The sequence below is a fragment of the Euprymna scolopes genome, chromosome 42 (assembly GCF_053919585.1).
Source record: "Euprymna scolopes isolate OS-2025 chromosome 42, ASM5391958v1, whole genome shotgun sequence".
Taxonomy (NCBI): Eukaryota; Metazoa; Mollusca; class Cephalopoda; order Sepiida; family Sepiolidae; genus Euprymna; species Euprymna scolopes.
The window spans coordinates 24,571,307-24,586,362 of record NC_136523.1 but is presented as its reverse complement, the minus strand read 5'-3'; positions in this window follow the sequence as shown (position 1 = coordinate 24,586,362).

Sequence of the window (15,056 nt, the reverse complement as noted above, 5' to 3'; positions counted from 1 at the left end):
TTCGGACATTTCCGGCGATCGATACCGGAAAAATAACACAAGAATTAGTGTCGCTTTTATTATAGGAAAGGGCCTAACCCACATGCGGCGAGCGAAAACTGTTGAATATTTATCTTCCCGAAGTCGAGCAAATTAAATAGACAGGCGAGCTCCGTTGTTAACTGTGAGATATTACGATTTACATGTGATATAAAAAGTTTTAAAAAGTTGTTAGGCGACCGACCGCTTCTCTGAAAAAAAAAAGCCTTTTGTAGACATACAGAAAAAGCGAACAATCATACATACATTTTCGCTTTTATATTTATAGATAATTTATTAATTATTAATTTATAATTATAATTATTATTTTCACAACTTTTCAGTAGATGTGACCGCCGACCTTCTTCAGGTTTATCTTGTCGAACGCGAAAATTTTTCTGTCGAAGTCGGCAATTTGGACGGAAGCGAACGAAACCCTTTATTAATTTCACGGGGTAGCATGCTCTCATTCAATCAGCCATGACTGGGTAGAGGTCCTAAGTAATTCGCAATGGTATTTTTCGGTCGCACACACTGAGAATTGAAACTTCTACTTTTAGGAGAATAACACTTTCACAATTGCCTTTTCCAAGTACTCTAACCATGGGGCGACGGGACCTTGCGTCCAGATTTCCGAGTTCGACAGCAAAATACTAGAGTTCGACAAGATAAACCTGAAGAAGGTTGGATGTTACATCGACCGATGTAAAAATAACACTCAAGATGAGAACAGTAGTCCGATAAATCCAAATAATACGAACAACCAATCCTCATCTAAAAAATTGGTTGGTTGTTTTTGTTTTACGGCATATCAACCCTTTTCAGATTATTTAATGCCGAATCCAAAAATTTTGGAGAAATTTTTTTTTAATAGAATATATTTGTTGTTTTCACGTCGGTTTCTATTTAACCCATAGTTAGGACTCTAACAGGTACTACCTCTCCGGGTCAGAGTGGAGCTGGTAGCAATGGTAATTAAAGGGTGGCTCCACACTCCCCAAAGCCCACAAGCTGGGGCCTCACCACTGGATATAGTTTAAGGTCATATCCAGGACCCCAATTGAGGGACTTTTATCCTCTGCAGGGGGGGGGCAGTCGGCGTATTCTAATGCCCCACCGACAGGGCCAAAAAAATTAGAGTATTTAGCACTGTTGCACCATATAGGGTGGAAGGACAAAATTGTTACCCTAGAAAAGATGTCATGATTCCATTTCCCTTTGATAAAACCTGGTTTTCTTTTGTTTTTTTGTTGCAGACCATCTACTATTTGCCCATATGTGTGCTAATACCAAGTGCAATAGGAGCATTCTATCATGTCTGATACTGATACAATGTTCAAGGAGCGAACGTCCTGGATATGACCCTAAATTATATCCAATGGTGAGGCCCCAGTTTGTGGGCTTTGGAGAGTGTGGAGCCATCCTTTAATCGCCGTTGCTCGCAGGTTCACTCTGAGCCGGACTGATAATACCTGTTAGGGTTCCAACTATGGGTTAAATAGAAACCGACTTGACAAAAAAAAATATATATATTCTATTAAACTATTCTTCAAAATAACTAAATTTCGCATTGAATAACCTGAAAAGGGTTGATATGCCATGAAACAAAAGCAACAAAAACAATCAAGGGGCGTGTAGTGGGGGTCAGAAATTTAAGTGAGATTAAATTTCCTCGCCCCAAACAAATAATTAAAAAAAAGGAATGAGGGTGAAACGAACGACAACTCCTCCTGATTTAAATGCTCCGCATTTATTTTTTAAACAATAACAATAAGGCGATTACTTTATTTTGTGCCTTCGGGTCAAGATCAAAGTGTAGTATCTGTTCCGGCAGATACTGCAAGCAAAGACCATATGTGGGGGCAACTCCACATATAAGACCTTGGTCAATGTAGGGGCAACCCTTCATACCAATTGTCACTATCCAGCTCCCCTACTCCCCGGGGAGTTGGTCCCCATTTCCCCTTCACTCCTCACTTTAAAAAATCGGCCTTGTGCCTAATTTGCTCGGTGGGGGAGCAAATAAATACCATCTGTTCTTCAGATCTACACTTCAATTTCTTGTTCTCTGTCAGTGGAGGAGAAATCCTTCACAACTGAGACAATTTTTATTTTTGTTCCTTTTCTCCACATTAAAAAACGACCCTGGTGTCTGACTCTGTCCCGTGGGGAGGCATTGCAGATAGAAACAACAACAATAAGAAAATTACTGAATATTTTAAACAACAAAAATAAGGTGATTACACAAAGGTAAATAAATGAACAGAAAGAGTTGGGTATTTTTTTTTGTGAACGATGACTGAGGTAAGTAATTGATGTTTACGCCATGCTCAAAAGGTCGACTGAGTCGTTTGGGCGCAAAAATGCTCTTTTAATAGATCCAGACCGGCTCCAGACAACATTAGCTTCTGCTGATATCTTTGATTTTCAAAATTTGCAAAAAAGATTATATTCTTAATTTCCATTGGCTGGTTGTGTCACGTGATGGTGCTTTCAACTACATACGCCAAAATATGTTATTTTTACTATTGTTATTTTGAGCAAAGTGTGTGGGCGTATTTGAATTTGTACCGTTGCTGAGAGATTACGTTTTTTTTTCTCTCAAAATGCGCGGGGAAAAATTACAATGAATAATGGCTCGTTATTTGTGTGTGTGTGTGTGTGTGTGTGTGTGTGTGTGTGTGTGTGTGTGTGTGTGTGTGTGACTGTACAGGCGAGATCGGAGATGCAACGCTGTACAGTTCACGCTCTCTAGGGATCCAAGTTATGACAACAGGATCATTGCTACCACCTTCGAAATGAATCGGCGGATTGCCACGAATACTAGGGACGTGACCAGGATGAGGAAAACAAAGTTTCCGGCCACGGTTATGGTCTTTGGTGTGGTTTTCAGTAAGGGTTACATAATACCACCTCACATCTTCGGAGTCGGCTTGAAAGTCAACACCAAAGTGTACCTGAATGTGCTGAAAGGTGTGTTGCACCCCCGGTGCAATCAGGTGGCCGCTGGCAGCCCCTGGGTATGGCAACAGGACTCGGCGCTGGCCTACAAGACCAAAGAGAACCAGAGGTGCTACAACTTTGTACTTTTCTCTCACTGATCCCCCTCCTCCCCCGACCTGAACCCGTTGAACTACATCGTTTGGTCGAAAACATCACCAACCTGACCTCCCACAGCACCAAAGCCTGCCTGATCGCTGCCGTCTGCCGAGTATTCGCCGACCACCCCTCAACGTTTGTGGAAAAGGCATTCTTCCAGTTCCGGACCCGTACCGAGACGGTGATTGAGGTTGAAAGCGGCTACATTGAATAGATATCAGCTATACTACATAATCAAGTTTTCTGAATTGAATTTTTTTTTCAATAAAAGTTTTAAAATAAAGCTGTTGTGTTGTTTTCTTTAGGTGAGCGATTTTATCGTTCCACTCTTTATGAGGGTGCGGTTGAGTTTTGTCTTTGATTCCCTGGAAGACACAGACTCTTGGATGAAAGAATGCTGCACGACCCGTGAAAACGCGAGTTTCGAAACAAATTATTAGTTCTGTTTTTTGAGTACTTTTTTTTTTAAAGAAAAAACGTTTAAGAAAACAAGATGGAAACGGAAGATCGAATCATTCGTCATTTCTTTCAACTAAACACCTGCAAATGAGAATGGATGACTTCCTATGAAACCAAAAAATACAAACATCTTTTTATTCCTGCTCTCGTATAAAATCTATTATCAATGTTCAAATCGAAATCTTAAGACGTTCAATCTTATCGCCATCTTCTGACATACGCAGAAGAAATCGAATAAAAAAACTGAAAGTGGAATTAAAAAACAAAAAAAATTAATAAAATGACTCACACACACACACACACACACACACATATATATATATGTGTGTATGTATATATATATATATATATATATATATATATATATATATATATATATATATATATATATACACAAAATTTATTAAGATTTCTTTTCATGATATATACACGTACATTATTTTATTCAGGTTTCTCTTGGTGATATATATATATACTAGCAAAGATACCCGTGCTTCGCACGGAGCTTTGTTGCGCACTCGGGTACCAAAATCTGTGGGCACCTTTCCAGTAAGTTGATGTTGTAAGAGCAACGATTGCATAAGGTGATTAACATTTTAACTACCTCTTGTAGTGACTGAAATTCAATCAGGAACTTCACAAAACATTTTCATCAAAAAGGAAGGTTACTTGATGTTACATAGTAAATTTTTCATTGAAGTAATTTTCAACTCTTGCTTAAATTTTATCTTGCACATTCAATACTAAAAACTTACCACAATCAGATCATGTCAGTTTTTCCTCATATCCATTTCTCGAACTTTTCACTGAAGAGCGTCAGGGTAAACTACATTTCTGCTGCTTTGATTTGGAACCAGAATGTAGAGTTTTTCTGAACTTCCTGTCCGGCTGATGGAGACGTAGAACATACCGTGACTGAAGCAGTCTGATGTCAAGTCTACGCCAATGGTGTTAAATGTCTGACCTTGACTTTTGTTTATGCTCATTGCAAAACACACCTTCACAGGAAATTGGAGTCTCCGGAATTTAAATGGAAGTTCTGAGTCCGATGGAACTAAGGGGATCCTTGGCTGTAGAACGGTTTCGCCTTTGTAGGGACCACAGGAAATGGTGGCCTCAAGTACATTGGTGTGCAATCTGGTGATAACACATCTGGTTCCGTTTGTTGTTTTTGGCGGTTCCAAGGATCGAAGAATCATGATTGGCGATCCAATTTTGAGATTTAAAATGTGTGGAGGCATTCCAGATATCCCCAAAGAGTTTAAAAACTCCACAGGGTAGTGAACAGCTTCATATTCATTAGTAGCCGAATCAACTGACTTGTATTGCTTTGTGTCTCCTGGAAATTCATCCATTATTGAATTGTTCAAATGATTCACATTGCTGTTTAATGGCGAAATAATAGCCCTCTCAGCAAGCCAATCCGGTGATTTTCCATTGTTTTGCAGGTCTGGGTACACTTTGTCTTTCAGTTGCTTCTGATTGCCGACACATTTACCAAGCGCAGTTAGAATCTTAATTGTGTCAGGTGAAGAAGTGATAGGAAACTGACCATTACCGATTTGGAGAAGCAATTTTGAGAAGTCTGCTGCTGCTGTGTTATCAGAGATATAGGCTCTCATATTAGTAGTCAGTCTCTTCACTATAACGTGCCTCCAGAGATAGGATTGTTTCAAACTTGCATTGACAATGTTAGCCCTTGTGCCATTTTTAACCACTGGGAGGATTTGACGGAAATCACCGCAAAATAAGATTGGAATGCCACCCATGGGATTCTTGTTTCCTGTGATGTCTTGCAGTGTTCGGTCAATTGCTTCATAAGCACTCTTGTGCGTCATTGGGGCTTCGTCTACAATGATTGCAGAGGTGTCTCTAATTACATTTGCCAAGGCTGAGTTACCAGTAATTTTGCAAACTGGCTGATCCATTCGATGAGTATCCAAGGGTACTTTAAAAGTGCTGTGAAGAGTGCGGCCACCTTGTAGTAGAGTAGCAGCAATGCCACTGGATGCTGTTGCAAGCACAATCTTTCTCATGGATCTAATCTTTGCAAGGATCAAATTGATTACAAAAGTCTTGCCCGTACCACCTGGAGCATCAAGAAACATCATGTTTTTGTTCATTTCACCTTGTGCTTCCAACATTGCCATGAATGAATTGTAAACTTCTCTTTGAGAATCGGTCAGTTTTTCTTGCATATTTTCTGCTTGTAGGGAAAGTTCTTCAAGATTATAAGTAACTTCACGTTGATACTCTCTCGCGAGTCTTTCATCTCTCCCTTGCGTTGGTGCAGGTAATCCATAGCTTGCCAATGGTTGACCGCACATAAGGAGAACTTTTTCTTCAATTAGACAAAGAGTTTTATTGTAGATGTCCTCATTAAAATCTGCTTCTGGATTGTTAACTTCTTGCCTGTATCTGTGAAGAATGTCTTCAGATATTACATCACGAAAAGCCATCCAGATCTCAAGAGGATTTCTTGGCTCACAGGCTGTTAAAATTATCACAAATAGGCTTCGCAAATTTGAAGGTGATTGAGTGGCACTTGCCTCTCCTACTGCTTGATGCAAGTGATGGTCATTTTCTAGAAGGCCTCGAGCAAGGCACGCTGCTCTGTATGTTTCAAACACCTGACCATTGTATGCTCGCAAATTTTGAAATGAAGTTGGACCAGCAACCTCATTGAGCAACAGGCGTAAGAAATAACACTCCCCTGCTTTTGGACTAATCGTGTAGATTCTCCCAATGCATGGTGCCTTCCATACATCATCATTTTCAGTACCTTCAACTTGTACCCCACGCATTCTTCTCATCCATTTCTTTGTCGATTTGTTCCAAGTGTAAAACTCAGGGACTTCTACGTATTTGAGACCCCTTGCAAAGTCATCCTCATGGCAGAGTTGAAAAAATGCTGTCAAAGTTGTGGCAGGCGGTGGACCTTGGGCTCGTTCCAGAGCAGTATCAGCTGAGAACATGACACGCTGCCCATTTTCAAGATGAACAGAAAGTTGTACAATTGGGGGGAAATGTTCATGGATGGGATGTTCCAATATCCTCCAGGCCGCCTCTGAACTGCCGACATACCTTGCATTCTGGAACTGCTGGATCTCATCCACAATGTGACTTTGTACTTGGCCTTGTTGGTTAGCTGCTCCATCAGTTCTTTGTAGTTCAAACACTGCTTGATCACATCCTTTATTCACGTATTTGAGGACATATTTGATGCTTTGGATCGAGCTGCAAATTTCTACGTTAATGTGAGCGTTGAACTGCTGAAGGAGGACCTTGTTGTACGGAACAATCCACTGGTTTGTTATTTCTTGATTAACATACCGACCATTTCTCTTCATCCTTATTGTACCAGTCTGGCCTCCATCTTCTGGTTTTCTTCGCCTATACTTGGGGTAAGAGTCTTGGCCTTGCTCGGTACACTGAAGAAATTCTTTTGGGTATTTTTTGGAACATTTGTTGTCAATCATACATGGACAATTTGGATTAAATGGTCCACAAGGTCCATGCACCATATGCGCCATCACTTTAGCATGAAGATCAGGATCTTCCTCTTTGTCAGGGATCTCTGCAGATATGCAGAGATCCATTTTTTCTGGTAGAAGTTTGTCCTCTGGGGCCTGCCAGGTGAGGATGTGTGCATGCGGCAGTCCTCTTTTTTGATATTCAATACTGTACAGGAAAGCCCTCAACCTGCCAAATCCTCCCTTTTTAATAAATTCAAGTAACTTTTTTAGCTTCTGCCTGAAAACCCTGGCAACAATATCTGGACGATCCTGAGGGTCTTGCCCTTGAAGACAATTTTCTGTAATTTCTGTCCACTTTGGATTTGTTGTGAACGTGATGAAGAGGTCGGCTCGGCCCATTCGCCGAACATATGCCATGGCATCACTTTGACGCTCAAACATGTATCGAGGGCCTCCTGTATAAGTTGCCGGAAGTACAACTCGTTGACCAAACTGTTCTGGATTCCCATCCTCCCTAAGAATTGAATCTCTCAAGTTGCTATAATTGTCAACTCTCAGGGTCTGTTGCTCACGCCTCAGGAACTGTAAACGTTCTGTTTCAATCTTGCAGTACACATCCACCAGCCATTGTTGAAATAGCCTTCGGTACCAGAGAAAATAGTTTCCAGGCCGAGTCATTAAATGGTACGAATGAAATTGCTGTTGGGTAACTTTTCGCCCATTGGATGCCTTCATGTAGATGTTGTAAGATAGAGAACCATAGGGGTACATTAACGGGTACATTAAAGTATCGTAGAGGGGATGTAGTTCGGAGATCCATTTTAATGTATCATTTCTAAAACGCAAGACAATATCCCGGTTAGTTGTTGGTTCATTCTCCATTAATATTCCAATCTCATACGTTGTTGTTGGAGCATTGAATCGCCGTGGATGCTCTTCTTGCGGCCTTCGGTCTTCCCTTATGACAACTTTATGTTCTACCAAGTGTTCTTCTTCAATCCTCTCCTTTGTTGTTTTCAGCTGACAAATGAAGCTGTTGTTCTCATGTAAAAATTCAGTCAGACTTTGGAGAATGTCTCTATTGAGTCTACTGTCACGTCCCCGATTATGTAGTTCCTCTTCCAGACTATCCAAAAAGTAGACTTGAATAAACTTTGCTGTTTCATCTTCAGGTGGTAAAAGACTCCCAATCTGGTGGCAAACCTGGCCTCGAATTCTAAAAGAAGGATTCCACCCATGTACTGCCGCAATTTTGTGACCAAATGATGTCATTGCAAAACAATTGTTATAACTGCGTAGATTTTGCAGAAAATCTTTAGAGATGGGACCATTGCCGGAGAGCAAATCTTGAAGCAACTGAGGCAGTGGTGGAAAGCTATCAAGCACAACTTTGCCAGAAGAAGAACAACAACAGCCAGGGGTTTCTCCTTTAAATTTTACAGCTGAGCAATGTTGACATACTTTGTCCATTTTTCCTATATCAGCTGTAGTGAGAGAGTCATTTTTGTTCTAGAGCAATCCTTTTCTATTGCAGTGTTCTATTTCATGGTGTCTCAAAGCAGTCATTCGTTGTCTAGCTGCCTCGTTTTCTGTCAATTGCTGGGGCAAAGTCATACTCTCTCTCCATGCAGCCTCTCGTTGTTGCCCTTGGTATAGGCGAAAGCTTCGTTGGGTTTCCGATTCATTCTGATGTCGTTGAGCCACTCTCAACTGACCTTGTGTACGTCTACTTACCTCATATAATTCATTCGATCGTAATATTGCTTCTCTTTCCAGTGCATATCTTTGCCTTTCTTGAATTTCATCTTGTGATGAATTTAACCGCCTTACAGCATGTCTAGTTCTGTCAGCTTCACGTTGGGTTTCTCTTTCCAAATCTGACAGTCTTGCTCTCCTTTCTCTTTGACGTATCCTGTTAAGTTCTAGACGTCTTTCTCTATCTGAATTGTTTTCATTGGAGCGAATTGCAGCAACTCTTAGTCTATTAGCTTCCAATCTTTCCATTCTTTCTTCCTCACTTTCGTTTCTACTTCGTTTGGGTGGCATAATTTAGGTTTTAAACGGAATTGTTTAACGATATTAATGATTGTAAATTAATTAAGCGTAAAGGAAATGTATACTAACTGAAATGGACGAACTATAAATAATATTTCTGAATAGTACAATTATAAACAATTATATTGTACCTATTTACTATGCCTCCCCACGGGACAGAGTTAGACACCAGGGTCGTTTTTTAACGTGGAGAAAAGGTACAAAAATAAAAATTGTCTCAGTCGTGAAGGATTTCTCCTCCACCGAAAGAGAACAAGAAAATGAAGTGCAGCATCTGAAGAACAGATACTACACTTTGATCTTTACGAAAAGGAATGAATAAAAGCGACCTACTTGTGACTCATTACTTCCGGGTGTAAACGTCACAGTCTAAAAGTAATAATGAAAAAAAAAAGTAAATGTAAAATAAATGTAATACCAACTTAGGTTAACTAAGTAAACAGTACAATTAAAACAGTTCTATTAAAACAAATAATTACTAAGATCTAGGTAATTGTTAGTCTCATTGTTATGGTTTTAAAGAAAAAAATGTGTAAAAAAAGTTCTGCTTTTGTGAGTACGTGTATTTCTTTTAAATTACATAACCTTTTTATTTTATTATTTATATCTCTTTTAAATTTATATATTTTGTTAGTAAACTGGAAGAAATTCAGTTGAATAAAACCTTGTTCGTGTTCTTTACGTTAAACTCATTTATAAAAGGTTCATCCGGTTTAAAGAAAGCACTAAGTTTAAATAAGACTGGAAATAACTAATTCAATATATAAATAGAAAAATGAAATAAATATAAGCTTTAAGTCTTAAGATAGTAATAATCAAAATGTAATAAATTATTTGTAGTTCAAATCTATGATAAGACAGGCTTTCGAAATAGGCTCGACCAGAAAGATTAAATTGGAACGAAATTATAATCTCCGTGCCATTTTCAAAACAACCCCACAAAAGTAACGGTATCCTGCAGTTGGTTAAATGACAACGTTGGTTGTAAGAAAAATGTAAAAGAAAATGCGCTTATCTGTTTATTTTGACCTGTTTTATTTAATAAAAAAAAAAAATTGGCTATAACTGGAAGAGAGCGTTATGTTTTGAGGGTTGTTTAAAAAATAGTATGGAAATAAAGTTAGTTCCGTTTTAATTGTCTTTAATTGCGGCAAGCGCTAACAAAATCGAAAAATCACTGTTTACATTCGAAATGTTAACTTTTATAGGTTTACAGGTTTGCTGACAAGGCTGGGGGTGTTTATTTAGAAAGCCATACTTAACATGGGGAGGTTGGGATGTTTAATACAATTATTTTACTAAATTGATTTTTTTCATTTAAAAATAAAATTATTTCTTTTTTAATAAAGTTTTATTTTAAAATATTTGTTTTTGTTTATTTATATAAAATTACGATAGTTGAATTGTATTCTTTCAATTATATTGGCAAGTAAAATATAAAAGATTAAAACGGAACGAAATTGAAATTTCCATTACATTTTCAATACAATCCCAAAACATAAAGCTTTCCTCACCAATGAATTGTTTTGATAATATACGTAAAGTGAAATAAATCGAATATAAAATTAAATGAAAATATATTAAATAATTAAATGTTAAATAGATTTTGTAAATAGTACAGTTGAAATGATTAGAATATTTCCAATATGTAATAAGGTCGAGGTAATTAGTTAAAGAGATAGTTTATATAATGTGATATGCAAATGAGCATAAGTCATTCGATATGGGGGTGGTTTGTAGACTAGTATATAAAGAAATTAGGCATAGATTCTTATGTCTCCTATAACAGAAACATCCTAAAATGGGTTCTAATGTTTCTCTACCAGGAGAGATCTACCCTCTTACCTCCTTTATATTTCGTTGATGATGGAGAGCTGTACACACAGACAGAAACACACGAACCCTATTACTTTATAAAAATATATATATATATATAAAGTGAACGTGCCTCTGTGTGTGTGTGTGTCTGTCTGCATGTGTACATTTCCCTAAGCAATAACTCTGTCAATTTTTAGTCTACAGACACGAAATTTGATATACAGGGTACTGAGAGTTGGGAAACTCTATGTGATCGGGTTTCGGCCAAAATTTTCGCTGTTAAGGGGTAAAAGTTAATCGATTTTACTTTTGAGAACTCTATCAAACTCCTCCGACAATTTTGGGTCTAAATACTTGAAATTTTATATATTGGTTCCGTGGACATGGATCTAACTTAATATCTTGATTTGAGACCAAAACCATAAATATTCAGGGATCATAATAGGGGTCAAATTTTTTAAAAATTACCGTTTTTTTGTGTTTTTTTTTTTGTTTTTTTTTGCTCAGCCTACATCTCCAAACACCCGGGCAACGCCGGACATTCATTGCTAGTATATATATATATATATATATATATATATATATACATATATATATATATATATATATATATATATGTGTGTGTGTGTGTGTGTGTGTGTGTGTGTGTGTGTTTAGCGTTGGGACAGTTAATCGGAATCGGTAATCGGAAAAGTCGGAACATTTGGGGTTATCGGAATCGGAATCGGAATCGGTATCGGCATCAGAATATTTTTTGCCTACATCGCGATGCCAAACGATTCTTTTAATTTTCTTTTTCATTTGATTTTGTTTAAAGCAAAAGCTTTCATTCCGGGTATTATTGATGATATGATAAATATTTTTTTTTATCTTAAACTAAAGTAAAATCGATAAACGTATTTTTATGTTTCATATTTCATATTTAACATGTGTTTTTACGGTAATCGAAAAAGATAACAATTTTACAGATAAATATTTAGAGATTTATAAAGAAGCGGAATCGGTAATTGTATCGAAATCGGGAATTTAGTACGGAATTGGTAATTGTATCGAAATCGCGAAAAAATACTGGAGTCGTCCCATAATTATATATATATATATATATATATATATATATATATATATATATATATATTGGCAGCATTACCCGGCCTTGCTTGGGGCTTGCTTTGCTGTTTTTGTTTTAGTTTTATTTTGGTCTGTATCTATGGTAATTCCAATATTATTTTCAATTTTTATTTTATTTTTAATTATTTATTTTTTTATTATTTTATTTATTTATTTGTAATCCAAAAATTATTTTAGCAAATTTCGGTTATATTGACACCTTACTGATGAACATAGCCCCCACACAACGGATGGTCCTGGATATGACCTTAAACTATATCCAGTGGTGAGGTCCCAGCTTGCGGTCTTTGGGGAGTGTGGAGCCACCCTTTAATTACCATTGCTCCCAGGTCCACTCTGACCCGGAGTGATAGTACCTTTTAGGGTCCCAACTATGGGTTAAATAGAAACCGACTTGAAAACAACAAATATATTCTATTAAAAAATTGTTCTTTAAAATAACTGGATTCGGCATTAAATAACCTGAAAAGGGCTGATATGCCGTAAAACAAAAACAACCAACCAACGGATGCCACGTGCCAGCAACAGTCCAATTTTTTTGAATTGTTCGCTTAGAAGCTATTCTTCTTCTTCCATCTCAAAACAAACTACTTTGGCGAGGATTTTGGGGAGCCATGATTTCTTAAACCTTTTGCAAAAGAAACCACAGGATCAACATCGACTATCTATTCGTTGTAAGAATTGATGTGGCTGTCGCTGTATAGTTCTACAATTAGTCAACCGTGTCGAAAAATTCCTCATGTTGCTGGGCATACTACGTGTGCTTGGTTGTTGGGGTCGATGTTTTCTGGAACTGACATATAAAAAGCCTCTGAATCACATTTTCACTAAATATAAGTGTAAACTGTTCTGCAATTTCTTCAGGATAAGTTGCTTGTCAATTACAAAGTTTAATTTAGGTACCGTAATATTCCAGTTTTATGTGTCAATATTTTAAATCTATATACGCACACATAATTTTACAAATTAACTTTTTTCCAGTTAACGAAAAAAAAAAATTAAGAGATTTACGTGCGAGGTTTGAACCTATTGACCATGCAAAAAAAAAAAGGCAAACAAAAAAACCCGTAAATTTTGAAGTCTTATAAAATTCTTTACAGAAAAACAAAACAAAAAAAAAGCTATAAACTTTCCCACATTAGAATTTTCCCGGCCCGTTGTTCTATCATCGTTGCTAATCGACGACATGGAAAAATGACTTTACCGATGATAAATTAAAATAATTGTTTCGATTATCGGTAATTATCGGGGGTAGTCTGAAACAAAACTTAACTGAGATCACTCCCAGACTTATACATTAAAGTTCTGTAAATTTTAAAGAAAATCTGTTCAGCCGTTTCGGAGTATGTAAGGAACGACTCATCCCGCACACAGACAAAGCTGCATAAATATATATATATATATATATATATATATATATATATATATATATACACATATAATATATATAGACAAAGCTGCATATATATATATATAAAATATTGTTTCGTTGTATCACAACTCATCAGTACGACTAGACTAGGACTTTTTCTTAGCCGTGAATTGAACCCTAACCACCGCGTTGATAGTCGGCAGTTCTACTCATCGACCTATCGGATCGGTGCTCGCAAATGGCCTCAACAAATGTCCATTTCAAAAAAAAAACTCGCCCACCGCTTTTACAGTGCTTCAGCTGCTTATGTATTTATAAAGATCGCCAGCAAATTATTATCAGTTTCTTCATTTCTACGAAAGAATTTTAAACGTTAATTATCTTATTTATAAAACTCAGTCTGTCTGTCTCCATCTTTTTCAAACTGTATCTACTCCAAGACAAAAGGTCGCAGATTGATTGCATTTTTTGTGTGGATTGTTTTGTTTTTTTTTCATTGTTTTTTCTTTTTTTTTTCATCCAGCGTGGCTGCAGCTGAGATTGAACTCACTACATAAGTTTTTGTAGTGTAATTCAAATCTTGTCGGTAGCTGACAACTTAATTCTTCGCCAGGTCTATCAAGAGTATTTTTTTATCGTGACGCTATCACTAGATGGGGTGCCTACCACGACTTAAGAGAGTCCCATCTACCCTCGAGAGAAGGATAGAGCGCACCAGTTTCTCAACCTGGTATTTTACCTCGCGGTACATACGGCGCCTCGCCTTCCCAAGTGGTCATCCATCTGGTACTGACCAGGGTCAACGTTGCTTAACATAGTGAGAACCAGTGGGCCAACGTGATTGTGTTCCGTATACGTATACTGCACAATCAAGTTGACACACCGGTTCTCGCTATGTATATGGCGCAAATTATTCTTTGCCTGGTTAATAAAGTTGCTAAGGGACCAAAAAGTGTTTTTCGTGAAAGTTTGGCGAGGGGGGGGGTCATATATTGAAGCTCAGACGAGAACTTGCCATAAAAATGACGATAAAGCAGAGACAGGTTCGCAACATCTCTTCTGTGAGAAAGAGGTTGCAGGGAAGAGAAAAGGGCATCCCTCACTAAGAAACGAAGTCTATTTTGAACTCTGTCAAGGCAGGATAAGCTGCTTCTAGTAGCTCCTGCTCGGATGTGGCAACAGTACTCCATCCTTAGCCGTACCTGGTTTTGTGTGTGTGTGTGTGTGTGTGTGTGTGTGTGTGTGTGTGTGTGTGTGTGTGTGTGTCACCCAAAACAGGCGCCACACTAAATAAGTGTACTGAGTCAAGAAGGATAGAAAAACCGACGAAAGAAAACGTTAACCAGATCTCCACTGGATGAGTGCAAAGAGGATTGGGAATATGAGGAAGCTTTTTGACACGTAAATTCAAGCGAAGATCAATGATCGCTGCCAAAGAAAAAACAATGGTAAGCGGCTGTTGCTATAATGCAAATTCATCTGCAATGGTTATGGAAAGGGTTTTAGATTACCAGACATATGGGGAAACTCAGACTCCAGTGTACGCCACAAGTTGTTCCCAAGAGAAATCTTTGATGGTGGCATGTGTAACTACTCCTAGTGAGTACAGGATGGAACGAAAACATTGTCGC